The 27,322-nt window shown below is 47.6% G+C and overlaps 1 protein-coding gene across 3 annotated transcripts in view; it reads left to right on the plus strand.

The window, feature by feature from the left end:
• Nucleotides 1–27,322, plus strand: part of TRAF7 (TNF receptor associated factor 7) — a 932,052-nt gene that overhangs the window by 470,394 nt on the left and 434,336 nt on the right. The gene's annotated exons all lie outside the window — the stretch shown is intronic.

Genomic DNA, 27,322 nt, shown 5'->3' on the forward strand with positions numbered 1-27,322 from the left:
TCTGTTGCACTCTGTTCGGTGAGAGGCTTTGGTGGAAATGCTTCAAGTACATTTGCTGACTATATTCCAGTCGGAGAACAATTGGGCTATAATACAAGCCATTTTGATGTTGATTTTCATTGATTCCGATACTTGGTTGCATGCCCTCTGCATGTTTGGCAGCCTAGTTTGAATACTTTGCTTGAAGGATTAAGGGAGATTGCTCCTCTCCAAAAGGTCTAGATATCGGCAGAAGCGAACTCACTGGTGAATCTGTGTATTCTAGTGGTTGATTAGAAATCCTGAAGGAAGGCTGTATGTTGCAGCAGTGATGCCTAGAGTCAACAAGGTGGCATTATGGCAGCCTTGAAAGGAGCAGTGAAACACGGATATCGATCATCTTGGTTATCAAAAGCCTTATGGAAAAACATAGGCAAAACTTGTGAAAGGCACTTTAAATCATAGGAACATTTAGGGCTGATCTTGGATCTCTGCACTCTAAAATAGCCCACCTATCAAGAAGTGAATGCACGTTGTCATTAAAGCAAGTTTATTTTATAATGGCCGCTGGGTGAGAGGCTAGACAACTCCTTGGAGATTGAAATAACCGGAGTCTCTCTAAATCACAGATCAGATACAGTATATATACATTTCCAGAACAGTTAGTCCCACATTTCCCTCATGTTCCCTTACAAAGTCATCATCAAAATACAAACGGCTCAGCCCTATACAAGGAAATCTACTCTCCACAATCTCATTGGCTGCGTTCACTGTGGCACCATCCACTTAGGCATACTATTTTATGACATTGCAAATACAAGCCCAACCCTCTTCTTGTGTTTCTTCCTACAAGACACACAGTCCTAACATGGGCATACAATACAGTCTTAGTACCGTTTCCACTTGGTCACAGACCTGCAACGCTAAATCTGACATGCATGGTTTATGTATGGACACTTTATGAGGCTACTGAGAGCTAACAAAAGGATCTTTTGATCGGGCACTAACTGGTTTCTCCACGCTCTATATTTATTCTTGGCGTCTTCTCGCGCCCTTTCATTATGCGACCACCATTTCAGTCGATCTGACCTTCAACCATTATGCTCTTTTTTTTTTTTCCTTGCTAATCTTTTTGCCCTTCTCATAGGCCCGCTGTCATTTTTATCGCTTTTAGTCACTCTTTTACAATTTTAGCCACTAATCCCAGATTGACAATGCGAGGTGGCAGATGCTTCTTCAGCCACTCAAACAACAATGTCCAAGCTGAAAACCCTGGGCCCATCACTATGCATTCTATTTGAGCTCCAATAACCGCTTTCATGTAGTTGCAGCTGTCATTCTGCCAATTGATACCTTACCCTTAGCCAGCCAGTCTTTCGAACAAGCTAGAAATATATTTCACAAATCCAGACCTCAGCGTATGTGTATTCAAAACTACTTCCTCCCCTCATAACGGGTCTCCCATTCAAGAGCCTTTTTACCACTTAGTATGAAGGTCTGTGCTTTAAATCTCATTGTCCTAAGTTGCACAATGTGTTCACATATTATGTTCACACAATCTTCATTATGCTGCTACACAATGAAGATTGTGTGAACATAATATGGGGAGCAATGGCAAGTGGATCTAGGTCACCTGGCTGAAGCCCTGTCCACCTGGCGCCTTCCAGGTTGCCGCTCTTTTTCCTCACTTAGCAAACCCGCCTACCTGGTTGCCGCTTTTTTCCCTACTTAAGGAGCCCTCCAGCCTCTTTTCCTTTGCAGATGGGGAGCAGATGCAAGTGGATCTAGGTCACCTGGCCCAAACCTGGCGCCTTCCAGGTTGCCTCTCTTTTTCCCCACTTAGCAAGCCCCTCCCACCTGTTACCTTCCTGGTTGCCGCTCTTTTTCCCTCCTTAAGGAGCCCTCCAGCCTCTTTTCCTTTGCAGAGCAGGTGCAAGTGGATCTAGGTCACCTGGCCGAAGCCCTGCCCACCTTCTTAGCCCTGCCTCTTCCTTCCTGCTCTTAACTCTTAGATCAAGGGCGTCTGAAGTGAAGAGCAGACAAAGAAAAGGGCAATTCCTGTTCGGACCTGTTAGGACCAGGAGGATCCAGGGCCCTACGCCCTGCTCAGACAGCAGGTAAGCATGCACCAACGTGTGTTTACTCCCTATGTCCCCACAGGCCATCCCCACACCCTCTGGACCCCCTGTGATGTTCCCATGTGCCCGCTCCCTTCTCGCACACACGTGTTGCCTGTTTTGCTTGATTCTTCTACCCTGCTCCCCCTCGCCCCTTCCAGCCTACTTCTGAAGGAGTCTGTCCTGATACATTCTGGTTTCACCATCACTGTCTTGTGGCCAATGCCGGATTTTACTTGTATAGACTTCATTGATTCACGGTGCATCACCCTTTCTCAACTATCATACTGGACTTCCTTTGCATCCTGTACTCATGGTGGCCCTGAATCATGCCTTTCCCATCTTCATCTTGTATCCTGGTTTGCAACATTATGTGGTACTACTGACTTCTGCAATTGTATTTGCTCTCCCCTCTTGCTTCTCCACTCTTTTTGACTGCTTACTCTCTGTTCTCTTCTCCTCTCCCTTTCTCCCCTCTATGCACTTACTCTATCAGAATTGTCCCTGGACCTAGTATGATGGCAACCTCGTCTGTCTCCCCCCTCCCCTCTTTCTTGCCCCCCCCCCATCCCCCAGCAGTATCTGAAATGTCATCAGGCACAGTACGATAGTCGCTTGTTGCTTTCCTCCCCTCCTTTTCTGTACCCCTCTCCCTCACCTTTTGTTTTCTCCGGCTCTGACAGAAATGTTGTCGGGCCTAGTACGGTAGGCGCCCGTTTCCATTTCCATCCCACTTTCCCCCTCCCTTCCATGTCTGTCTTAGCTCTTGCACTATCTGAAATGTTGTCAGGTCGAGTACGACAGTTAATTTCACATCCTTACTGTTCATGGCCTGTAAGAATGTAATTGTATTTTCCTGTGTTCCCTCCCTTGCTTTGAAGTGCTTTGAAACACATTGTGTAAAGGCGCTATATAAATAAGCTATCATATCATATCATGTATGCACATCTAAATATATCATACTAGATACAAAGTAACACTAAAAGTAACCCTTAACACACCTTAATTAACTATTCTAGATACATGCAAAACTGCAACATTGTAACAAAGTCACATCCATTCTTAACATTAATATTGCGCCCGCAACATGAATCTCTCCTTTCTAATGAGCTAAAATCCATCTATCCCCCCAGAACCATGATGACATGTGCTCCCCAGGTTCAGATCATGTGCAACATATAAGATCATTGTTTTGACAGTCTGGCTAGTGTGTAATGGAAAAGACCAGGGGGGGCATGGGAGTCCCTCTGCTGGACATTAGTCCCGGTTACGAGAGCCTTACCCAGATTCTTTAGCTCAGTATCTTTCACAGAGGAGAAATATCCAAAACCTATCAGTCTTTGTCCTGCCCCGGGGCAGTCCAGCACCGAAATGCTAGGCAATTCTCCTCTGAACAAGAGTACCAACAGCAACCTCAGACACATGTTTCGGTCTGGTTGGACCTCATCAGTAGGGTGGAGCTGTGCCTCTCTAAGAATAGTGAGCAAAAGATCTACGTCTGGATTCCCCCAGTAACTTGGAGTGTGACCCAAAGTTACTTAGATTATGCAACAAACAAGGGGGGTCCTGGGAGTCCCTCTGACGGGACAGTCCTGGTTACGAGAGCCTTACCCAGATTCCTTGGCTCGCTATCTTTCACAGAGTAGAAATATCCAAAACATATCAGTCTTTGTCCTGCCCTGGGGCAGTTCAGCACCAAAATGCTAGGCAATTCTCATCTGAACAAGAAACCCCAGACTCCCAGGACCCCCCCCCCTGTTTTTTGAATGATCTAAGTAACTTTGGGTTTCACCCTAAGTTACTAGTGGAATCTAGACGAGGAAGGGACCATGCACCAAAGGGACAAAGGTGCATGGTCTCCAATAAAGTCCTGGCCTCTAGGTAAGTGCTGTAGATCCAGGTGGGAGTGAGGCAAGTTACACTTCTCTTAAAAATCATTTCTGGGAGCTGGAAGGCAAGGTGTAACATTTAGCAAAGAACTCAATATATAAAACAGAGTTGGTTCTTTGGATTACATGAAAAGGTGGTATACAAGATTCAGTGTAGCCGAGTGCAGACTATAGCACTGGACTTAAAATAATTGCTGTTCAGTACAAGAAAGAATAGAGTATTTGAATATATCACTGCAACTGTCCCTATTACCTCAGTGTCCAAGCCCTTTGATGCAGCAGTTTGGAGAGTCACACTCTGCAAATCCTTGGCGTTACTTTGTGATGGATGCTCCGAGTACTTTTTTTCCATATTTGCGGATTGTTGTCCCGAGGCACTGGATGGAAACTTTTCCAGCAGTATATCATTTCATAATAAACATACCACACGACTCACAACTAGGACCGCACTCAAGCATGATCCCTGCTCTAGCCACAAGTCCTTTTCTTTACATTGGATGGGAAAAGAGCATCGGACCACAGCTATGCTTCTCCTATTTAAATTATTTTTTCTTTTTTAGACCATCCAATTGTCTATACACCATGAGTTAGGGTTCAGCCTCCTATCTTGTGCCACTCGTGGGCCTTTTGCGCCTTTTGAGAGCATCATATCTTTCTCTCCTGGGTGACCTGAAGAGCTTTGTCACCAAGAAGAAGGTAATTAAACAAGCCTCAGGGAGCCGAGGGCAAACTTGAGCCAGTGGATGTTTGGCCCCTGGGCGGTATGAGTAGGACCCCCGAGTCACCCCTCCTTGGCCCAACCACATGGCAGGGGAAGGTGGTGCCACCCCTCAGGCCAATTCAGGGAAACAAGACCTTCACACACTCCAGTCTTGCCAGCCCAGCCCCTACCAAAACTCCTTTGGAGACCCTGCCGAGCGGCCCTCGTGCACCCCTTTTCAAATTGAGTATGTGAGAAGCACTTTCTAGAGCCAGGTTCAACATGATTTAGTATCCCTTTTACACTATTCAGGTAGACACTGGGTGAATGCTAAAACTTCAGAATCAGAGCCAACCCTCCTCCCTTGTTGATTTTTAGACTCTGAATCATCATCTGCAGCTGTTCCAGTGAACTTGCAGAACTCGGAATAACTAAAGAAATGTAGGTGAGATGTTTTGAGTATGCAACTCACATGCAACATCTGCGGAGGACCGGGACTGCTCCGCTTAAGGCTTTGGACAAAACCCTCCTGAGGTAACCAAATCCAACACCACGTTCTCGTCCCTGCCAGTACAGTGGCTCTGGTGTTATGTTTTGTTTTGTTATGTCTTGTGACGAATCTGGAGACTTAATCCCTTCTTTCTTAGGAGGAACCACCCCCTTCGAGGATAAGGAGGTGAACTTGCTCAGCAAAACCCTCCTTAGGGATTTGGGAAAATGGGACCTCGCTGGGAGTGACTCTCCTTTAGGGGAAAAGGACTTCCATTCCAATGGGGACTCCCTATACCAATGTTTTTTGCCTACATGGGTGTAAGTAATACTGAACGTACAACTATGTTTGACTCCAGGTAATGCTGAACTTTCCACATACTTAACAACCTGGGGTATACAATACACCCTTTCTGAATACTGAAGCAAGAAAAAAGGGCTAACCACTCTTGAATGGAAGAGGATAAATCCAACTCTGTGGCTAGTCTCAGATGTGTGCCAGAGTGGCAGAGGCTGCACATAGAGAACTGGACCTGGAGGGCGTGAACACGAAAAGGAGGCAAACGGAGGCTGTGTTCAGGGACGAAACGGAGAACTGGGTCCTCCAATCGCAGACCGAGAACCAGCGAGAGAGAGTTAGCTTTTGACAAGCGGAACGTGAAGACAGCATCCAGTCCGGAAGAGTGGTAAGCCGTGCAGATCGCTGCATCATTTGTGAGACAGACCCTCACTGGAGCAAGCACCTCAACACAGCAGGTATGTAGGTTGCCCAGGTCAGAGGGAGGAGAAGAGGGAACGAGCAGGGAAGAGGGAAGGACTACCCTAGCGCCATCCAAGGGTCACAGGGACATAAGAGAAGAGAGAATAAGACAAAGAAAAGGGTATCTGCAGCCTGAGAGCCCTGAGTAGCATAATCCTTGAGATGGGTCACAGGGTCCCAAGACAACTAAGAGAGCCACAAGCAGATATGGGTCATAGGAAGCCTAAAGAACTGAGTGAGATATTGTTTTCAGGGGACCCCAAAGGGGCCACACAGGCTCAATAAACAGAGTGAAAAGTAGAATGCACACAAGCATGTAGGCACCCGAAAGTTGGTCGAAGTGTGGAGAGATTGACCAAGTTGGTGGAAAGGGACCAGGGAAATATCCCTCCACCTAAAGAAGTTTGAATATTTGTTCTTCCAGGAACTTTAGTTTTTTGGAACTTTGAGGAACATTTGATAGACTGACGAGAACAGTTGTCTTTGAGTGGAACTTCTGTTTACTTTTTATTTTTTTTAAACTTTTTTTTGCATTTTCCATTAAACATCAAACTTGGGATTCTTAACATTATCCCTCTTCCCCTCCCTTCCCCCCAGCGAACCTCGCCGAAGTGCCAGAGTTCTTGAGTCCTTGGAGAGTATTTGAAGTCATTGCTTATATTAAGTAAATAAGTCTAGTATACGTATTCTGTGTGGGCACCATTGCTGCATGTGATCACTCTACAGATATTCTATCACCAACCCCCAGTCCGTCATGAAATTTTGGCATGCCCCCTGAATATATGTTATTCGCTCCATCGCCAGATGTGTCCACACTCTCTGAAGCCATTCTAGATTGGATGGTGGCGTCTTCTGCTTCCATTGCTGGCAGCAAGGCTGCTGTTAGGAGCCCCATAAAGTTCCTTTCACGTATTTGTGTCCACGTCTTGTCCCAGGGGTTCCACATGCCGCACATCCATACCTCTTCTCCCAAGTCCTCTGCGCCCTTGAACATCATCTGCATTTGAGATTTTACTTCCGCCCAGAAAGCTTGCAGTGCGAGGCAATTCCACCAGATATTTTTCCAGTTACCCTCCGTGTCGCAGCCTCTCCAGCATTTGTTTTGGGTGTTTTTGTACATTCTATGTAGCCTTTCGGCGTATAATGCCATTGGACCATGACCTTCGTCCAGGCTTCTTTTGTCTGGATCGCCATCGTCCGTTTTGGGATGTTTGGCCAAACGTCTATCCATTGTTCTTTCCTAATTTCTCTCCTCAATGTCTTTTCTCATCATATATTGCCATTTTATCTCTTCAATTTGGTTGTTTAGGAATTTATAAATGGTCGAGACGAACTTCCTTGTCCTGGCCTGTGTTGTGATGAATGATTCAAATGGGGTTAGGGTTCTCGTTGCTGCCCGCATAATCCACGGGGTGGATAACCAGTGATGAAGTTGTTCATATTTATATCTGTCAGTTTCCCGGAGGCCTAGGAGTTCTTGGCATTCTGTGAATGATCTAATCCGATGGTCTTCAAACATGTCCCCTACCTTTTTGCAGTCGGCTTCTTCCCATTTCTGGAATGCCCGCTCCCTGTGCCCGGTCGGAACTCCGGGTTCCCAAATAGAGGCATGAAAGGGGCCGGGTATATTATTATTTCTTTTTTGGTTGTTCTGTTCCAGATCTCCAGTGTTGACTTCATGACCTCGCTTTTGTGAAGGTTTGGGTGTCTATGCTCGTTGCTCATCCACAGTAGATTCCGGAGTCGTGTCGTTGCCACTGCTCTGTCCTGTGCTTCCCATATCTTCTCGGACACATCTGGAATCCATTCCCTCAGGACCCATAGCTGGGCTGACTCGTAGTATTTCCGGAAGTGTGGGAGTGTCATGCCTCCCATTGTCCTTTGCGCTGTGAGTAATGAGTTAGAGACTCGTGTTTTCTGTTGCCAGATATACTTGGACACTGCTTTGGTGAGTGTTTTATAGAAGGAAGCTGGGACTCCGATGGGGTGCACCTGGAAGAAATACATGAGCCTGGGTAGGACTGTCATTTTGATCACCATCATTCTACCCCACCATGAAATTGAGAGCGGGTTCCATCTTTCTAACTCTTTTCTAATCTGTTCCATGAGTTTCGGGTAGTTCCCTGAGTAGAGGTCTTTTATCGAGCTGGTTAATGTGACCCAAAGATATCTCACCCCTTCTTCTGCAACTCCCCCGCCCGTCTTTGAATCTCAACTCTGTTTCCGGCCAGGATCAAGACTTTTGACCGTTGAGTTTTAGCCCTGAGAAGGCACCAAAAGCTTCTATTTCCTGAATGAGGTTTGGCAATGACCTTTCTGGTTCCGCCAAGGCCATCATCATGTTGTCCGCATATGCTGCCACTTTGTGGGATGACCCCCCCCCCCCCAATGACTATGCCCTTAATATTGGGGGCCTCTGATTTTCACCAACAGAGGTTCCAGAAAGATTGCATAAAGGAGTGGGGAGAGAGGGCACCCCTGTTTTGTACCTCTTTCGATCCTGACCTTGGTCGTTCGTTCACTGTTCACGGCTGTCCGGGCTGATGTTGAGTTGTAATTGGCACATTTCATTTTGATATAGGTTTCCCCCATGCCCATTTTCTCCAGGATGCGGAACAGCATTGACCATTCTACTCGGTCAAATGCTTTTTTGGCGTCTATCGCCAATAGTATCGCCGAAGTGTGTGTGATTCCAGTTTTTTCGATCAGATGGGTAATTCGCCTGATGTTGTCTTGGGTTGTTCTTTTGGGAATTAATCCGGATTGATCTTGATGTATCAATTTGGGCAGCAGTGTAGTGAGTTTATTGGCTAATATCTTGGTGTATAGTTTGGCCTCTAAATTTATCAGGGCTATGTGGCGATATGAGCTCCGGATGTCTGGTCCTTGCCCTTCTTGTGAAAGACCAGGAGTTTTTCTTCATTCATGGATCGTGTGATATTGGCCGTGTCTTTGAAGGTATTGAAGAGATCTGTAAGTACTGGTGCAAGGTCCCCTATGAATGATTTTATAAAATGTGGGCGTGAAGCCGTCCTGTCCTGGAGCTTTATTTTTTGGTAGTTCTCAGATTGCTCTGGTTACCTCTTTCTCTGCAATTGGTCGGTCGAGCTGTTGTTTCTCTTCTGGCATTACTGATGGGAGTGTGATGTGTCTCAGATAGGATATCTATTTCTCTTCGTTTGGTTTGTCCGACGTATATACGTTTTGGTAATAGTCTTTGAAAATATCTCCTATTTCCGTCGATAAGTTCTCTTCTGCCCCTGTTTGTCTCCCAGCATCTTTATTGTCCGGTCCTGCTGCTTCGCTTTTATCTGTCTAGCCAAGAGTTTATGGGCTTTGTTTGCTTTCATTGCATACCAATGTTTTAGGTGCAGCAGATGGTTTTCCGCTCTTTTGGTTCTGAGGGATTCCAATTGCCCCTGGACGTGACTATAGGCATGCCTCAGTTTTAGCGTGTGATTGTGGGCCGTTTCTTCCCTGATTTCCGCCAGCTTGGCTTCCAGTTCCTCTTCCCATTTTCGGGTTTGTTTATCCCTTTGTGTTTTAAGTGCTATGAGGTGTCCGCGCCTTACTGCCTTAAAAGCGTCCCAGAAGGTGGCTTTGGTGATATCTGGTGTGTCATTTTGCTCGAAGTATTCCTTAATGCGCTCTCTAATTGTCTCTTGCATAATGGGATCCTGAATGATTTCCCTTGGTAGAGTCCATCGCCACAGCCCTGAGCGTTTGGGGAGTGTGGGAAGTGACATCCAGAGGGGTGCGTGATCTGATATTGACATGGGATCTACCTCTACTTCTTGTATTTTCCCAAGCAGGCCTACCGATACCCATATGTAATCGATTCTAGAGCTTGTGCCATGGACGTGTGAATAGTATGTATATCCCGGGGTGGAGCCCCGGTTCTCCTCCATACATTTTACAAAGCCAATTTCTCCATAGCCTTCCGTAGGGCTTTTGTCGGTGTCCACTGACTCGAGGGGTTGCGATTCGATTGGCCTTTCCTGGAATCCCATGCTAGATTAAAGTTGCCGGATAGTATCACCTCGCCCTCTGCAAAGGTTTCCAATTCGCTCAAGGTGTGCCTCAAGAATCCATCTTGTCCAGTGTTTGGGGCGTATATCGTCGCCACCGTCAGTGGGATGCTCTCGATTTGTATTCTCGCGAATAGGGACCTCCCTTGTTTGTCTGGAAGTATCTCTTGGATTCGGACACTAAGAGTGTTGGCAAATGCTATTAGGACTCCTCCTTTCTTCTCTTCATTGTTAGCTTGGAGGATTTGGGTATAGCCTTTCAAGCAAAGCTTCCCTTAGTCTTGTTTCTTTATATGTGTTTCTTGGAGCATAACTATATCATACTTCCCCATGTGGAGGTAGTGCTCCAGCTTTTTTCTTTTAACTGGAAAGTTCAGCCCTCCGACATTATATGTTACGACTTTCAACCCCATTTGGTGATATATGGATCGTATCCTCCATTGTACTCTCTGGTCTGTTTGCGATCATGGCATAATCTTCTGGCAGTTTTCCCCTCCCCCCTTGTCATAATCCTGCAGCTTCCCCACTTAATCCCTCCCTCCCCCTCCTGAACTGTCCCTGAGGAGGGCCCTGGGACCTATGATCGCTCGGGCGTAGAGCCTTCGCACCAGGCCCTCTCTGATCTCAGGTATAACTAGGTAGTGGGAAGTCCTAAACCCCACTTTAAGGTATCTTTGTATTCCAAGATCGACCCCTGGTTCTGCCGCCTTGAGTTGCGGTTTTCGGTCCCATTCGATGTCTCCTTGACTGGTCGTGTCATTGTCCCTGATGGTTTCTAATTCTTTCCCCCCTGAGGGCTGGGATGGTGTTGACTGGTCTCAGGGATTTGTGTCGGGCATCTGGATCTCTTATTTACCGTCTGCCACCCCCGTGGGGGTCTCCGTCCACGGGAATTTTCACTGCCTGTAGCTTGCTCCCTCTCTTGGTCTTCTAAATTGTTGTTTTCCCTCCCACGTGAATAGGCCGAACGGAAAAGTCCATTTAGATCGGATGTGTTTTTCTATAAGTTCCTTTGTGACGGGTGCCATGTCTCGACGTTTGCAAAGTGTGGTCTGAGCCAGGTCTTGAAAGAGGAGTATTTCTTCCCCATTCATCCTGATATGGTCGATTGTCCTGGCTTTCCGACGAATTTGTTCCTTCTGAATGTATTGCGCCATTGCTACCAGGACATCTCTCGGGCAGGTCCCTGGTTCTCCCGATCTACGTGGGCCTACTCTATGGATTCTATCTATCTGTATTTCCTCTCTTATTCCGTCGGCCATTATGTCCTGGAACACCTGCTGTACTGCAGATTGCAGGTCCTTGTCTTCTACTGATTCTGCCAAATTTTTAATTCTTATATTAGACCTTCGGGACCGATTTTCTATGTCCTCACATTGGATCTCTAGTTCGTGGGAGATTCTGGTTATGCGTTCCTGAGCTTCCGCAAATTGTTGTTTCCTCATCGAGATTCTGGACCACTTTCTCTAATGTGTCTGTTCTTTCTTCTAAGTTTCCTAGGTCCACCTTCATTTCTTGGATTGCCTGCTTCATCACCCCCTTCATACTGTCAAATTGTGTATGCACGGAGGACATTCATTGTTCCTGGAATTCTTTGAACCAGGTGTTCATATCATCTTTGGTAGCCATTTCGGCCTGCTGTGTCCGTTTTTGTATGGTCTCTTCACTATCCTTTTGTGTGGTGGCCTTCGGGCTCGATCCTGAGTCCGTCCCCCAGAGCTGCACCAAATTCTGATCCTGCTTCGTTTTGGTGTTTAATGCCTGTGTTGCCGACTGCGCCTGGCGGTTCCTGGATTTTGACATATGTGCTCCCCCTTTTTGGGCGTGGTGCAGTGCCTTGATTCTGTGCCCTGCGGTTGTCTTGATATATAGGGCTTCCCTGGGGTGGATTGCCCTTGCTCTTGTTCCCCTTCTGGTTGCTGTGTCTGTGCCTTCTCCTCTGTGTATGTCTCTGTCTATTTGTCTCCTGTGGATGTCCTTACTGGGGGTGCTGCTTGATATTTATCGGGGGTCCCGCAAGGGTTCCTTTCTATACTGGTGGATTCCAGTTGTGGTCACCAAGTCCCACTTTTCTGAATCCTGTTTGTGGAGGGCCCCTCCTTAATATCTGCCAAGTTGCCTTCCTTTGTGTCCCCAGGGCTCCCTGGGATCTTGTGAGGGCTCTGTTGAGGGAGGGGTGGGGGGGGGGAGTGGGTTGTCGTCTCCCCTTATGTTGGCCTTAATCGCCTCCTCACCTTGGGTATGGGATGCCCGTCCCGATCGGTGTGCCCCGTCCTCGTCTGCTCGCTGCTTCTTTTCACTGTTCCCACTGGGCCTACCTGCTCGTCTGGATCCTTGGCCCTCTGTGTATTCCTACAGCGATTGGGCACCCCAGGGGTGTCAAGTCCTAAGTTCGTTCTTTCTTATCCCACTGGGGAGGGGGCACGGGTCCTCCATGTTGGGGCCACCAGTGCGGCTCCAATTCTTTTATTGGCCTTTCCCCGGGAATGTCTGTGTGTGCCTTCTGAGTGCGCTTGGGGGTCGGGGGGTGAGCGGTACTCTATTGTTGTGATCCCCTGCCCCCAGATGCTCAGTTTCATTACCCCCTGCCCCGGATCCAGGGTCCGTGCTTCTCACCGTCTGCTCTCTGCGGCCGCAGCGTACCTGCCTTCCCTGGTTGGAGCTCTGATGCTTTGGGATTTCTCTGCTTTACTCTGGGGTCTTCGTGTGCCGGCGGCGGGGCCTCCTGGTGTAGCCGCTTGCTTCTCGGCCTCTCTGTCCAAGCTGGGAGGCTGCCCTGGTTTCGCAGGCGGTGGTCTCGTTGGTGCTGCTCTCTGCCAGACCCGTCTCAGTATTCTTTTGCCGGGCGATGTCTCTCTTCGCCCCCTCCACCTGCGTCGCTCTTCTTGTTAGGTGTGTGGTGTTCGGAAGCTTCTCTCACCAGCGTTCCGTGCTGAGCCGCGTTTCATGCGGCGGGCAGTTCTCTGTCGGCGAGGCACCTCCGTTTCAGCCTCTGATTTCTAGACTGGTCGTCCTGCTTGTTCTTCCGCCCTCCGCTTCTTTCCATCGGGACATGCAGATAATGGGACTGAAGCTCATCTACTGCAGTTCTTTATTGTTGCAGCCCGAGCAGGGAGACGGAGCTCCGCTCACACACGTCTACCAAGTTCGGCCGCCATCTTGGAATCCCCACTTTTGTTTACTTCTAACCATTGAATCCAGACCCAGGAGGAATTTCTGGGAGAGCCGCAGATACCTTTGTGAAGAACCAAGAGTGCAGGGCACTGAACCTGTTTCTGTTATGTTTATTCTAAGTGGTAGGGCCAGTTTAGTGGATAGGTTTGGACAGAGGACTATTTTAATTTTTTGTCACGAAACATGCACCTTAGTTTAGTTTGGTTAATAAGGGAAGTGAGGAGTTTTCTTTTAATTCAAATAAAACTACATTCAAACATGTCGTCTGCTCTGAGTCCTTCTTCCGGCTTGCCACAGTCCATATAAAATGCTATAAATTTAAGACTATATGAGCGCTGAGCAAAGGTAATAGCACAGAAACAACAGACTTTGGTGGACATCTTATGTGTCTAGAAAATGACAAAATAAATGTCATTAAGAGGCTTGTTAAACGGATGAAATTGATTTCTGCCCTTAGAAATTCCTTAAAGCTGTTCCACGCCCCCTCTGATGGAAAAACTCTTTGTAACAGGTTAAATTAAATCTGGTGGAAATAATCGAGCTTGATTAGCCGTTCTTAAAAGCCACTCACTTTTATACAGTTTTGCCTGGTTGTGAAGTGCTTATTTCGGGTCCAGACTCCCAGGTGAACTATTTGACCTTCTTCGTAATGAAACGGTTCAGTGAAGGAAGCGCCGCCAAGCACTCGGCATAGCTGAAGAGAAAAAGGAAACTTCCATTAGCGAGCAAACGGCAACAGCTTTCCAATACTTCCCCTTATACTGAGTTCATACCCAAATCCAAAGAAGTCTGTTGGAGAAAGCCTAGATACCAATCCAGTAAGGGAAATCCAAAGCCAAGTCCATGAAGAATTGCCAAAATACATTATTTCAGTAGAACGCACAAAAAACTGCAGAACGCCACTCATGGAATACAGCTGAGGAGCGCTGAAGCTGGGGAAAATAAATCATCGGCCTGACTGTGCTCCTTCTGTCACGAGAGCATGACACGTCACATCACGTCGTCATTGCATCACGCGAGCGACGGTCTGAGCATGAATTGCCAGATGTGTTTTTTTTCCCATGGCTGCAGCCCAAACCACTGCGGGAGATGCCAGGGATGCGCCTTGCCACAGAAGTAGTGAAATTATGGCACAGGGCGAACATCCCTGCAGACACAGCGAAACGCTGGTGTAATGCGAGGGTCATGACAGCTTAGGACCCGACTCATGGATGCATTTATGCGCCAGATGGGATATTATGATAGCTGCTGGAAAGGGAAGCTTGAGGAAAAGGGGCATTGGCCCTGTGTAGTAAAATGCTTATAATAAAGACAGGAGTCTCTGGGCTTGTAACATTGCATTTATTCTCCCATAGGTTTCATGCAGAATGCACGCAACACGCGTGCCGCGATAACCGGGCCAACGGGCCTAGGATGGCTGAGAGGATGTGGCCTTAAAGTCCGTGTCCAAGATTAATGAGGAGCGGGCCCCGTAACAGGAGGGCTCGGCAGGACGCACCTTATCGCGTCCTCCGCTCGTCCCGTAGAAGCGCGCGGGGGCGGAGCTTGGGTCCGCCACGAGATCTCGCGAGAGCGCGGGCTCTCGCGATATCTCTACACCCTGGCTTACATAAGACAACGTGTTATAATACCATGCTATAAACACTGCAAAAGGCAAGACACAGGGCCCTTGTAGCTCACCAAGGACCGTTTTAAATACAAGATGGCTAATCCCTTTTTTATGAGTTTAGCCCAGCACCTCTGCAGCCAACCCTGAGCAGGTTAGTCTCATCCAATCAGATTGTCTCAATTGCTGACACAGGCGCAGATCTCCCTGGATGTCCAGCCGAGGGGTGTGGGGGACTCCAGCATTTAAAAGTCAGTAAGTTGATTGCGTGGGTATGAGTTGTAGGAGCAGTTGGTTGGTGTTTGGAGAAGGCTGGAGATTGGAGAGAAGTGAAAGAAGCAGAGTTTGGAGACAGAAGAGAGTGAAGGAGTGGCATCAACAGAGAGCTGGACGAATTGGTAGGAGCTAAAAGGGTGCAGGTGGAAGTGATAACATCAGATGGTGAGTGGGGGCACAGAAGGCAGTGGTGGGAGTTGGAAAAGCCAAGGAGGAAGTGAGAACAGAGAGGGAATACAAAGAGATGTTGTAAGTGAAGGTCAAGGGGTGACATGAGAGGGTGGGAGTGGACTCGAAGAGGCGATAATCAGAGAGGTGGTAGTAAGAGGAGGGGAAAAGAGGGAAGAAAGGTGTAGAAAGACTTAAGGGAGTAGAAGAGGAGGTAGTAAGATCAGGGCAAGGAAAGTGGCAGGGCAGCGGATAGCAAGGCTGAGCCAGGGTCGCCGCGACAGTATCGATAGAGGGCTTGGCCGGATGGATTAAGGCCTTCACCACCTTAGGTGCGCTCACCGCCTTATCCTTGGGGGGGGGGGGGCACTGCCTCGCTCCCCCTCCGATGGGGCCTTCGAGCTCGACCGGGGCCTCTCCAGGAGCTTTGCCGGGTGCTCGCCCTTCCTCTTACCCGACCCAGAGCGTTGGCTCGTGGTTGAAGGTGCCGGGGAGGGTGCGCCCTGCCTGGCGCCCGTAGAGCCCGACCGTTCGGCGCTCCCGGTGCCAGCGGACTCGCGGTGCTTGGCCTTGTGTTGGACCCCCGTCGCCGGGGCGTCCTCAAAGGTCTTAGAAGACCGCTCGGATTTCTTCCTCTTCTTCTCGCCTGACGGGCTCTTCCCTTCCAGCCAGTTGGCGAGACGTTGATGGCGGTCCTTCATGGTCCGCTCCGACATATTGCGCAAAACGCACAGTCCTTCTCCACGTGCGTCTTGTCCTCATGTAAGCAGTAGAGGCAAAATGAGTGTTCGTCCTCCTTAAAGACGTTCTGCAGCTGGCATCCAGGGCAGACCCTGAACAGCTTTCCGGGCGTCGAGCTTCCCTTCTCCTGGGCCATGTCTGGGCCTGAGAAGCTTCTGGAGTCCTCCAAAGCGTAGCTCGACGAAATCTTCACCCTTGAGGGGCGCAGACGAATCCGACACGGGTCCCCGTTGATCGGATGGAGAGTCGGTGGAGCTTGAGGCTCTTTTGACCGAAAAAACGAAGTTTTTGAGCAAAAAAACATGAAAAAATAGCACTAACGCTCGAGAGCAATAGCACGAGGATCCCAACACATGAACGTGCTGTAAAAATCTGAAGATGGCTGCCAGAGGCGGTGCTTAGGTAGAGGGCAGTCATTGGCTGTGGTCAGTATGACGCAGAGACCAGTGATTGGTTACTACTACGAAAGACAGATCAGAAACGAAACTGATACTGGTTTTTTCTTTACCGAGGATTCCCAGCCTGACGACGGGGAATATTCATGAGCATGTGAATCCATGCCAGACCCATGCTGGAGAACAACAGTTACAGGTAAGTAACTTGTTCCTTCCTCTATACAATCCAGTTTTGTGATTGATCATTATTATACTCCTTTAAAGAATATTATGGTAAATGGAAATGAGTTTGAGACTGACATCGAAAAAGAAAAAATAATTTTGTCATTGGGGACTTCAAGACCCATAATTTCTGAAGCACTGGGACCAAGAAGAGGGCCAAAGAGAAACAAAACTGCAGGAGTGGTCAGCTTGTTATGGTAATGACCCACACCTTAGGAAGGATTGGAGGCTTAAAAGGCCCCCTCAGGTGCAGACCATTAGTAATCAGGGTAAGCAATATGAGCAGTAGAAGCATAACCTGGAGAAGCGACAAGACGCTGGGACCACTGTTGAGCAGAGAACAGTAGTCGGTCTTGAGAGGATCTTGTCTGCCAGAAGCTTTAATTGCAGAGGTGGCGCGGCAGGATGCAGGAAAGAGGGAAGCTTACTCTCCGAAGACATGTTTTGCAGAGGCTGTGCAGCGGGAAGCGAAAGCATGCAAAGCTTTCTTTCCCACAAGGTTGTATCTGGTGGCCAGCGAGCACCAGAGAGCCTCCGGAGTGAAAGAAGCTCCTTCTACAAGTGGTGTGGGCGGCGGCGAACCAAAATCAGCATATTGCTGAGTTGCGAGGAGCCACTGAACTAGAGTACCTGTGAGCAGTGAGGGAATCTGGTGTGCACGCATTGCCCGGTGAGTTCACCTTGCTCAGTGAGTTCACCAGCTGTTAGTGACCCCAGAATGGTTGTGTCTTTAAGCATATTGTTTATTGAGAATCCAGCAACAAGATGGGGCAATACTTTGAAAACATAATGCAGACAACCATTACCCAAGCCAAAATAAAGCTAAATCCTGGCGATTTAAAACCAACAGATATTGCCAAAGGCAGGAGGGGAATAATGAAAGTTCCAAAGGTTGTAAGGCTTATGCCCATATTTGAAGAAGCATATAACAAAAGCTGGTATAAACCCACATTGCCAAAGCCACGGAAGAAGCAGAATAAAACCATATCCTTGTCATTGTTTGGTTGTTAACGCAGTGGGAAAACAATAGTGGCAAGGAGGCTGCCCTTCTGTAAAAGGTTATTCAGGAGAGTAGCTTAACTTGCAGAGGTTTTGGAAAGTGCAAAAGAGTACTAAAGAGCACCAATATGAATCTTGCTTTCCCTAACGCATTGATATGTTATAAAGCAATGATCCCTACAAAGCTGTTGTAAGCTAATCTTAACCACAGAGGCAATTGTGTTGTTTGTGAATTACTGTTCAGGCAGGGGAGTATGCCCGATCCCTAAACCTGAAGTAGTAGACCTGGCATGGGAGTAAACCAGGTAGAAGTTGATGAATTGCTGTGAAGTGGTGTTGACAGGTTATTCTGACAGACTTTTCATTGCTGCAGGGAGAACTGTATAAAACTGCTGCAGAAATAATACATTGTTACAAAGCATCCTGACACAGACAATTTATGTTTCTACTGTCGAACTAAGGAAATAGTCTTTGTTTATGTGAAGAAGAAAATCTTGAATCTTAATATTGTAAGAGGAAGAAAAATAACTTTCGAATGGATTGTGTCCTCCCACGTATTCCTCATCTTGTGATAAATCGTTATCTCCAGCTTCGCTGCTTCGGAAAAAATTTTCTCGGCAGAGGGCACTGTGCTCGAGGTCATGGCGTCGATTGTCCCTCGACGTACTCCGTACTCTGTCGACGTCACCGATGGTATAAGTAGCTCGAGCCGCGCCCGTTGCTTCATTTCCGTTTTTCCGATCGCTTCGCTATCGAGAACAGCGTGCTTCTATTTTCTGTGAAGAAAATGTCATCATCTTTGACACCTTCGACACCCAGAACTGGGTTTAAAAAGTGTGCAGATTGTGGGTCTAAGATGTCGATTACCGATCCCCACCGGATTTGTCTCTGGTGTCTCGGTTCCAGTCACCGAACGGACGACTGCGGCTCCTGTCAATCGATGACCGAAAAAGCTCTTTGTGAGAGGAGAGGTAAACTGTCGGTGGGGAGGGAGGCCTCAAAAAAGGTTTTGTCAAAAAAACATAAGAAAGCGACTGATTCGAAGGGATCGGATCGCCATAGGCACTAGAAGAGATCTCGATCTAGAAGTAGATCGAGACATTCTTCTTCGTCATCGAAAAAAATGAAGAGGAGACGTAGATCTCCCTCATCTTCTTCTTCAGAGTCGACTGAAGAAATTCGTTGTCCGACTAAATCGGATTCTCCCAGTAAGTGGGAAGAATTCCGCAAAAAGATGATGGAGGTTTTCGAGAATGCGGCCGCGACCCCCTCAAAAGAACCTCGAAAAAGCCATACCCCTAAGGTTGCTCCATTGGATGACAAACGGAAGTCCAAGGCTACTATGGCTAAGGCCAGTAGCGTCGAGGAATACAAAAAACCTCGAGTCGACGTAAAACCGTCGAAGAAACTTCGAGAGTCGAGCACCTCTCCAGTGCCGGCCAAGAAACACAAATCGTCGAAGACTTCGACGACTTTGTCAACGCCCTCGATGTCGATAATTTCGACACCAAAACCACATGCGTCATTGACGCCATTATCGAAGTCATCTTCGAAAACTTTGAAGACACCCTCGAAAACTTCGAGGGATTTGCCATTTCCTTCGAAGCAGATGGAAGAGGAAGAAAGGAGATTCACTCCTTTGCCCAGATCAGACTTTTTCAAATCTATGTCTGCAATCTATGAAGAGTCTGCTTCAGAAGAAGACGAAGTTACTCCTTTGGGAGTTACTTATGCTACAAGACAAGTTCCTGAAGAACTTATTGACCAGGAATCTAGAATGAGAGACCTGAGTGATACTCTACATTCTGCCAGTGGAGTTGACACATCCCCAGAATTAGAGTTCGCCAAACCTGATCCTGCAGAGCATGCAGATGCTGGGTACAGAGGTCTTATGACCAGGGTAGTTGAATACATTGGTTGGGGTAATATTTCACCCATTTTTGAACAAGATGACATGACGGATATTATCGTCAAGGGACCTCAGAAGGATCCTGTTCTCCCTTTTCACAGGGCCCTTCAAAGGACTGTGGAGAAAAACTGGGAGAAACCAGAAACCATTGCTGCTGCAGACAGCACTTTTCCAAGAAAATACAGACCAGCTGGATCGGATCCTGAATATTTGAATAAACATTCGACTCCAGAGAGTTTAGTCATTCAAGCAGCATCCACTTCAAAACAAACTGCTTATCCAACTATCCCTCCAGATAGAGAGAATAAAAAAATTGACGCCTGGGCACGTAAAGTTTTCACGTCAGGCAGTATGGCACTTAAGTCTGCAAATTTCACCTGTACCCTAGCCAGGTTTACCCATACCCTGTGGGACTGTATTTCGGCAGCGGCTGATCATATTCCGGAAGGCGAGGAAAGGGAAGGCTTCCTGAATATAGTCAGAGACGGGAAGGAGGCAATGGGGGAATGCCTCCAGTCTGGACTGGATACTGCTGATAGTATCAGCAGATCCATGGCTGCAAGCGTTGTGCCACGCAGATTTGCGTGGTTGAGGAAGTCGGGATTTGCACCGGATGTGCAAGTTAGACTCCTCAACATGCCCTTTGATGGCTCGAGGCTCTTTGGCAGAAAGGCTGATGAAAGCCTTGAAAAACTTCAGACCTCGAAAGCGGCAGCTAAATCACTTAGCGCCTCTTTGCGCCAGCCTCTAAAACCCTAGTCCGGCATCAGCTTCCTGGAGGGGTCGTTCTTTTCGATACTACTCCTCTTTTGGTAGAGGAAGAGGACAGGCCTCTCAAAGGGGCAAAAGGAACTTCCCTCGTGGAACACGGGGAAGAGGTGCAAAATCAGCCTCAGGAGCGGCATCTGTACCCTCAACCACTCCTGCAGCCGCCTCCAAATCCCTCTGAGACCTTGTTACAGAAAACACCAGTGGGAGGCAGGATCTCTCAATATCTGAAGGAATGGCGGGGCATTACCTCAGATGCTTGGGCACTGGAAACAGTAGCCCAAGGTTACTGTCTCCCCTTTCTAAAAAGGCCTCAGAATCATCCACCGGGAGCCAATTCCGTCAAAATTCCGGATCCGCTCCTGTTGCAGGAAATTTTAACCCTGCTAGAGAAAGGTGCCATAGACCTGGTACCTGTAGCGGAGCGGAACAGGGGTTGGTACTCCCCATATTTTCTCATCCCAAAAAAGGACGGAGGACTGAGACCCATCTTGGATTTGAGAAACTTGAACAAGTTCCTCAGGAAGGACAAGTTCACGATGGTGACTCTTTCTCAGATCCTTCAGGCTCTCCAACTCCAAGATTGGTTGGTATCATTGGACCTTCAGGATGCTTACTTTCATGTGCCAATACATCCAAAGCACAGAAAGTACCTGAGGTTCGCGATTGGCAATTCTCATTATCAGTTTCGAGTTCTGCTATTCGGGTTGACCTCTGCCCCGAGGGTTTTCACCAAACTGTTGGCGGTTGTGGCAGCAAGTCTCAGGAAAGGAGGTATTCACATATATCCCTACCTGGACGACTGGTTGATCAGAGCAAGTTCTCCAGAACAAGCTCAGGAACATCTTTCGATCACCTGCCACTTCCTCCACAAACTGGGCTTCTCCCTCAATTTCAAGAAGTCCCACATGATACCATCCCAGAAACTCCAGTTTATCGGAGCAGTCTTGGACACTTCATCGGGAAAAGCCTCGCCTCCCGAAGTGAGAGCTTTCCACATCCAGCAGATGGTAACAAAATTCCAGAATGCCCAACGTCTACCGCCCTTCGATTTTCTCAGGTTGCTCGGCCTCATGGCATCCTGCATTTTTCTAATACCAGAGGCCAGGTTGAGAATGAGATCCCTTCAATGGGCACTCAGAACTCAGTGGTCCCAGTACTCAGGGAATATGTCGGATCTTCTGCAAGTCCCGAGCGCAGTTGCTCAGGATCTTCTATGGTGGGCTTGCAACAACAACATTCTCAAGGGAGAGTCTTTTTGGCAACCATGGCCGGAGATAACGGTAGTGACGGACGCCTCACTCACGGGGTGGGGAGCACTCACCAACGATCTGACAATCAGCGGTCGTTGGTCTCCATCGGAGTCCAAACTACACATCAACGTATTAGAGCTGAGGGCAATCAGACTAGCTCTGAAGGCCTTTCTGCCCTCTGTACAGGGAAAGAATGTTCTGATAATGACAGACAACACAGTGGCCATGTACTATCTCAACAAGAGAGGAGGTGTAGGGTCACTGCCACTGTGCAGAGAGGCAATGCAGCTCTGGTTCTGGGCAATACGAGAAGGAATCTCTCTGTCGGCAATTCACCTAGCCGGAGAATAGAACACGGCAGCAGACGCTCTGAGCAGGCAGAGCACGGTCTCTCATGAGTGGGAGCTGGCTCAGGAAGTCCTTCTGGAGATCTTCACCCTTTGGGGAACCCCTTAAGTGGATCTGTTTGCCACCGCGATCAACCGGAAGTGCGATCAGTACTGCTTAAGGGAATTTCCTCAAAGAGGAGCTCTGGGAGACGCATTCGTAGTGGAGTGGAAGTTTCCACTGCTGTACGCGTTTCCCCCAGTCCCCATGATTCCTCAAGTAATCAGGAGGTTGAGAAAGTTCAGGAAAACCATGATCCTAATTGCCCCGGATTGGGCCAGGAGGACGTGGTACCCGGACCTTCTAGACATGTCCATCTGCCCTCCAATACGTCTTCCGCAAAGAGAGGATCTTCTCTCGCAAGAGGAAGGTCGGGTTCTCCATCCCGAGGTCAAGACACTCAACCTTCACGCATGGTTTCTGAGAGGTTGAGATACAAGGATTGGGATCTTCCGGATGACGTAATGGAAATCTTGCTTTCGGCCAGAAGACCAGCAACAAAGTCTTTGTACCGATGTCGCTGGAATAGGTTTAGTAACTGGTGCAAAGACAAGGATGTGGACCCTTTTCAGTGTGGCACCCCAATGGTGCTTTCCTTTCTGCTACTTCTAGCTAATCTGGGGCTCCAGTTAGGAACAATAAAAGGATACCTTGCTGCGCTGTCCATTTTCAAGCGCTCCTCGGAAGAGGTTTCATATTTCAAAATACCGTTACTAATTCAATTCTTAAAGGGGCTCACTAATGTATACCCTCCAGTCCCTTTTCATGTACCAGCCTGGGACTTAAATTTAGTATTAAAATTCTTGACTTGCATACCTTTTGAGCCTCTGCACTCATGTCCATTGAGGCTTTTAACTCTAAAAACTGTCCTCCTTGTGGCCCTATCTTCAGCCCGCAGGATTAGCGAACTTCAGGCTCTCTCATGCAAACCACCATATACTATTTTTTATAAAGATAAGGTAGTCCTTAAAGTTAAAAAAGAAGCAGGAAGCAAATTTGAGTGGGCACCACAAGGGTATCGAGTCTTTCTAGCGTTATCAAAGGTTTCTAGTGTGATGAATCTTTGTTAGGAAGTTAGATCCTGTATACAGGAGCTGGCTGAAAAAGGCCTGGAGACACCCAAACCCAGAAATGCAGCAAAAAACAAAGATTAGGTAAAAACCCAATCATACAGCCGCTCTCTGGAATCCCAAACTGGGTTCTGTATTTGTTGTAATTTTGCTATGTATAGTTCCTTTAGTCCAATTCTTAGAAAAATACGAAAGTCAAATATATAGTGATTTTCAATGTTGGTTTATCCATCAATTAGGAAATTATTTTATTGAAAGAAGTGGCAAGTAGCCACCAATAATGTTCTTCGTGAGGAAGAGATTGCCATAAATCACTCTATCCGTAGACTTATATTGTGCCAATGCATTTCGGAATACAACAAATTCCTTCATCAGGGCAAGTCTAAAACATGACATTCAAATGCAATTGTACCAACCATATAGAATATTTCCCATATTTAAAACAACGTGAATATATAAATATCAACATGAATTGTCATCATCCAAATAGTTGAAAAAATAAAGGTAAACACATACCCGACAATGTAATGAGCCGGATCAGAAGGCAGTTCAAAAGATATAAAATAAGAAAACAAATCAGTACAAAGGTAAGTAAAGACGTCCTATAACAAAATGGAGGGAATTGGGTCCATTACCTGATGTAGGTGAGTAATGTGTTTACGTGTTCTTAAACCTTCATTTTTGCCAAAAGTAGTCTCAGACTTCCATTTGTCACAAAAAATAATACTTCCTACGTTTTATCCTCCTCCTCACCTGGGCAAAGAAGAGGAGAGATTACATAGATTAGATCCCAAGAGGGCTCTTAGTTTTACATCTCTAGGATGGCTAAATTGAGACAGGATGACCAACTGTTTGTGGGTTGCACTGGTCAAAAATTAGGCTTATCTGTAACAAAACAGACCATTTCCCGCTGGATCATATTAGCCATAGTTGAATGCTACAGATTAGCGGGAAAAGAACCACCAGATGGGCTTTGTGCCCATTCTACAAGGGGAATGGCTACTTCTGCGGCTCTAAAGAGGGGAGTCCCGGCAGCAGACATTTGTGCAGCTGCAACCTGGCTAACAATACATACCTTTGTTAAACATTATTGTTTGGACACTGCCTCCTCTAACGAGGGTTTATTTGCAAAGGCAATTCTGCATTCTGTCCACAAAAACTGAAATGGTACTCCCACCTCCAAAAATTGATACTGCTATGGGAGCCTATCACAAGATGAGGAATACGTGGGAGGACACATTCCATTCGAAGAACAAGTTACTTACCAACTGAAACGTTCTTTCGACTGCATGTTCCTCCCACGTATTCCTCATCGACCCTCCCATCCAACCCCACAGTACAGTTTACGTGTTCTTACACTTTCCTCTCACGAAGAAATATCGGTCATGGGACACGCCTGGGTGTTCCTCCTATATATATTTCATCGAAAAAACAGAACTGAATGAACGGGCGCGGCTCAAGCTACTTATACCATCGGTGACGTCGAGTACCGAGTACGTCGAGGGACAATCAACGCCACGACCTCGAGCACAGCGCCCTCTGCCGAGAATTTTTTTTCCGAAGCAGCGAAGCTGGAGATAACGTTTTATCACAAGATGAGGAATACGTGGGAGGAACATCCAGTCGAAAGAACGTTACAGTTGGTAAGAAACTTGTTCTTCTTTGTTAATCACTGGAGTGATGTAACTTTCTGTTATCAAGTTGGAGTTACAAAGAGCTGTGTTGGACCTTTGTTGCAAACCAGGATTTCCTTGTTTCTTTTTGGAACTGTGGTGCCAAAGCCTGCTTAAATCCGGGGACCCAGATTATAAGGAGAGACTTGCCATAACTATTATATTATTTTGTTGCCTTTGAACTGCCATGCATTACCTTGCTGAATTACTGTATGTATAAGCGTGAGGGGCAGAGATCCATTGTTACAGTGTTTCCTTTAATTTATTTTAGACAGGGAAATCTTTGTCTGGGTAGTGATAGTGAGACGTTTATCCAACCTTTTGAGTTAATAAAATGGTATCCTTTGGAAAACCTTCACAAAGTTGTCCATCTCACATTTCTAACCCCTCACAGAAAGGAAAGTCAAGAAAGGAACATCAGACAGTGAGTAGAGGAATTGGGAGGAGGAAAAGAGCCAATACCTAGCTCTTCAGAGCAGGCTGGACCTGTAGACCTGGTGTGCCCTAGGCAGGACCAGACAGTGCAAGGACTTACAAGTTGGAGACAGGTTGTCACGGAATTCCCCCTTTCTCACCTGGGAGCGATCCTTGTAGGATTTTTTGGGCGGTGTCTTCTTACGCACGGATCTGGTCTTGTATAAGCCCACGCGAGCCTCTTCTGGCTCCAGCGTGCGTTAAGAGCTCCAGGATTCAGACACTCTGGGATCCAGGAACCAAGAGGGTAAGCACACAGCACACGAGTCCGGGAAACAAGGAGGAAGGAAGAGGGTAATGGGAATGGAATTAGGAGGCCCAGGAACAAGGACAACATGTAGCGAACTATGGAGCACACTTCTAGTGGCTACTTGCAGTAGCATTGAGACGCGCGGGCCCCGGTGGCGCGGCCTATTTGTAAATACGCTACGTCTGACGTAAGGACAAGGAAGATGTTTCACGTAAGACGGCCATGTTGGGAGTATCAAGGAGTGCAAGCCCCGTTGTGACAAGGACCATGAGGTCCAAAAGGGGCGTGTTCTGCGGATCATGACACAAGTAGTTTGTAAGTTCAAAGATGTGGGGAAAGAAAGACCAGACAGAAGTTCAGAGAGACCCCGGGGACACCTCTTTAACTCACCCTGCCAGCGATGTCCACTAACTTACCTGTTTACAAGAATATAAACTAGAGTACGTTTTAAGTTAGGGGCTCCTGGAATGCCCGCATTTAGATCACACCAAGAAAAATGGTTTGTGTTACCCTAGAGTCCACAATGCCAGGGAGGGGTGAGGCAACCCTTCCTGAACTGTTTGTACCTAGACATTTGCTCCCGAGTCTGGGACGGTCTGGCTATCAAGAACCCACAAAATCGACATTGGGCAAGAAGAGGTTCCTCATGACTGCTCACATGAAGTAGAACGTAAAGAGAGACAGAAGCAGCACAGTAAGAGGTCCTTCTCGCCTGGCAACATGTTAATGCAGCACTCTTCTTGCTCCTCTAGAAGAAATAGGAGCTGTCACTCCTCCACGGATGACCAGGACAACAACTTGGAGTGGTTACCACCTAAGGTACTGTTTCTCACCTGCTCCTCTACACCAAAACAGTGGGAGGCATGTTGGTGGTAGTTGGACACCTTTGCCAATGTCCTGGTGACTTTGATCCCAAAGTCGGTGGTGGAGACAGGGCCTGATTGCTTGAACAAACCGGCACAGGCACCTCATTTGACTGTAACCACACATCTGCTAGCTTGGTGGCAGGTCTGCCCTCCAAAACACAGGCCCGCCACCTAGGACTCTGGTCACGTCCAGACCAACAACTCTGTGCACTTTGGTCTGATTTCTTGAGTGCGATATTGTTGCAAAATGGACTAGCAAAACAGGGATTCTGGGAGTCTCTCTACCGGCCTCAGTCGCGAGGGAGTCTAAACCATGTTTCTTTAGCTCACTATCCCTTTCTTAGACATAGGCAGGTCCTATGTACTGGCAGACAGCTGCGCCATCAGGATGGATGCTGCAGTCAAGTCGGTGAAGGGTGAAGAGGCCTATGCCATAGGACGGGCAGAAAATAATGGCCCGCCATGCCCAAGGTGGTCCCAAAAGAAGGTTGACACAGCAATGCCCAAAGTGTGGGTATGACCTTCCACACTTCAGCGAATAACCCGCAAAAGGGAAGGTGTGCAGGTGTTGCGGGACCGCAGGTCATTTTGCCAGAATGTGCCAAGCGGCAAATCCAGTGGCTATCCCGCGGGCCCGAGTAGAACTAGCAATGTGGGCCCACGCAGACAAAGAAGTGTAGCTGTGGTGGAGCAGGAGCTAGAGATTGCGAAGGAGGAAGAAGAGGATGAAGAGGTGTTCTTTATATCGAACATTGACTCCAAATCCAAGAAGCGAAGGCAACCCACGTGTGTGGTGGACCTTTGTGAGACTCCTACACCGGTGTTGATCGACACAGGTGCGGCAGTCTGTGTGATGGCGACACTCCATTATGAGGCACTGCCGGGACCACCAGCGCTGTTAGAAACCAAAGGGAAAATCTATTCCTTTGGAGGTGAGCTTCATCTTCCACTCCAAGGGGTGTTTGTAGCATCTGTCACTCACGCCGATCACTCTATCATGGCGAAGTTCTTCGTGACCAACGTCAGCCTGCACTTGCTCCTGAGTTGCGCCGCTTCCAAGGTGCTAGACATTGTGCATTTTGCGTTCTCGGTATACAAAGCGGACATCCAAGACATTACCAACCGATTT

This window comes from Ambystoma mexicanum, chromosome 2q (assembly GCF_040938575.1).
Source record: "Ambystoma mexicanum isolate Mex_15411 chromosome 2q, UKY_AmexF1_1, whole genome shotgun sequence".
Classification (NCBI taxonomy): domain Eukaryota; kingdom Metazoa; phylum Chordata; class Amphibia; order Caudata; family Ambystomatidae; genus Ambystoma; species Ambystoma mexicanum.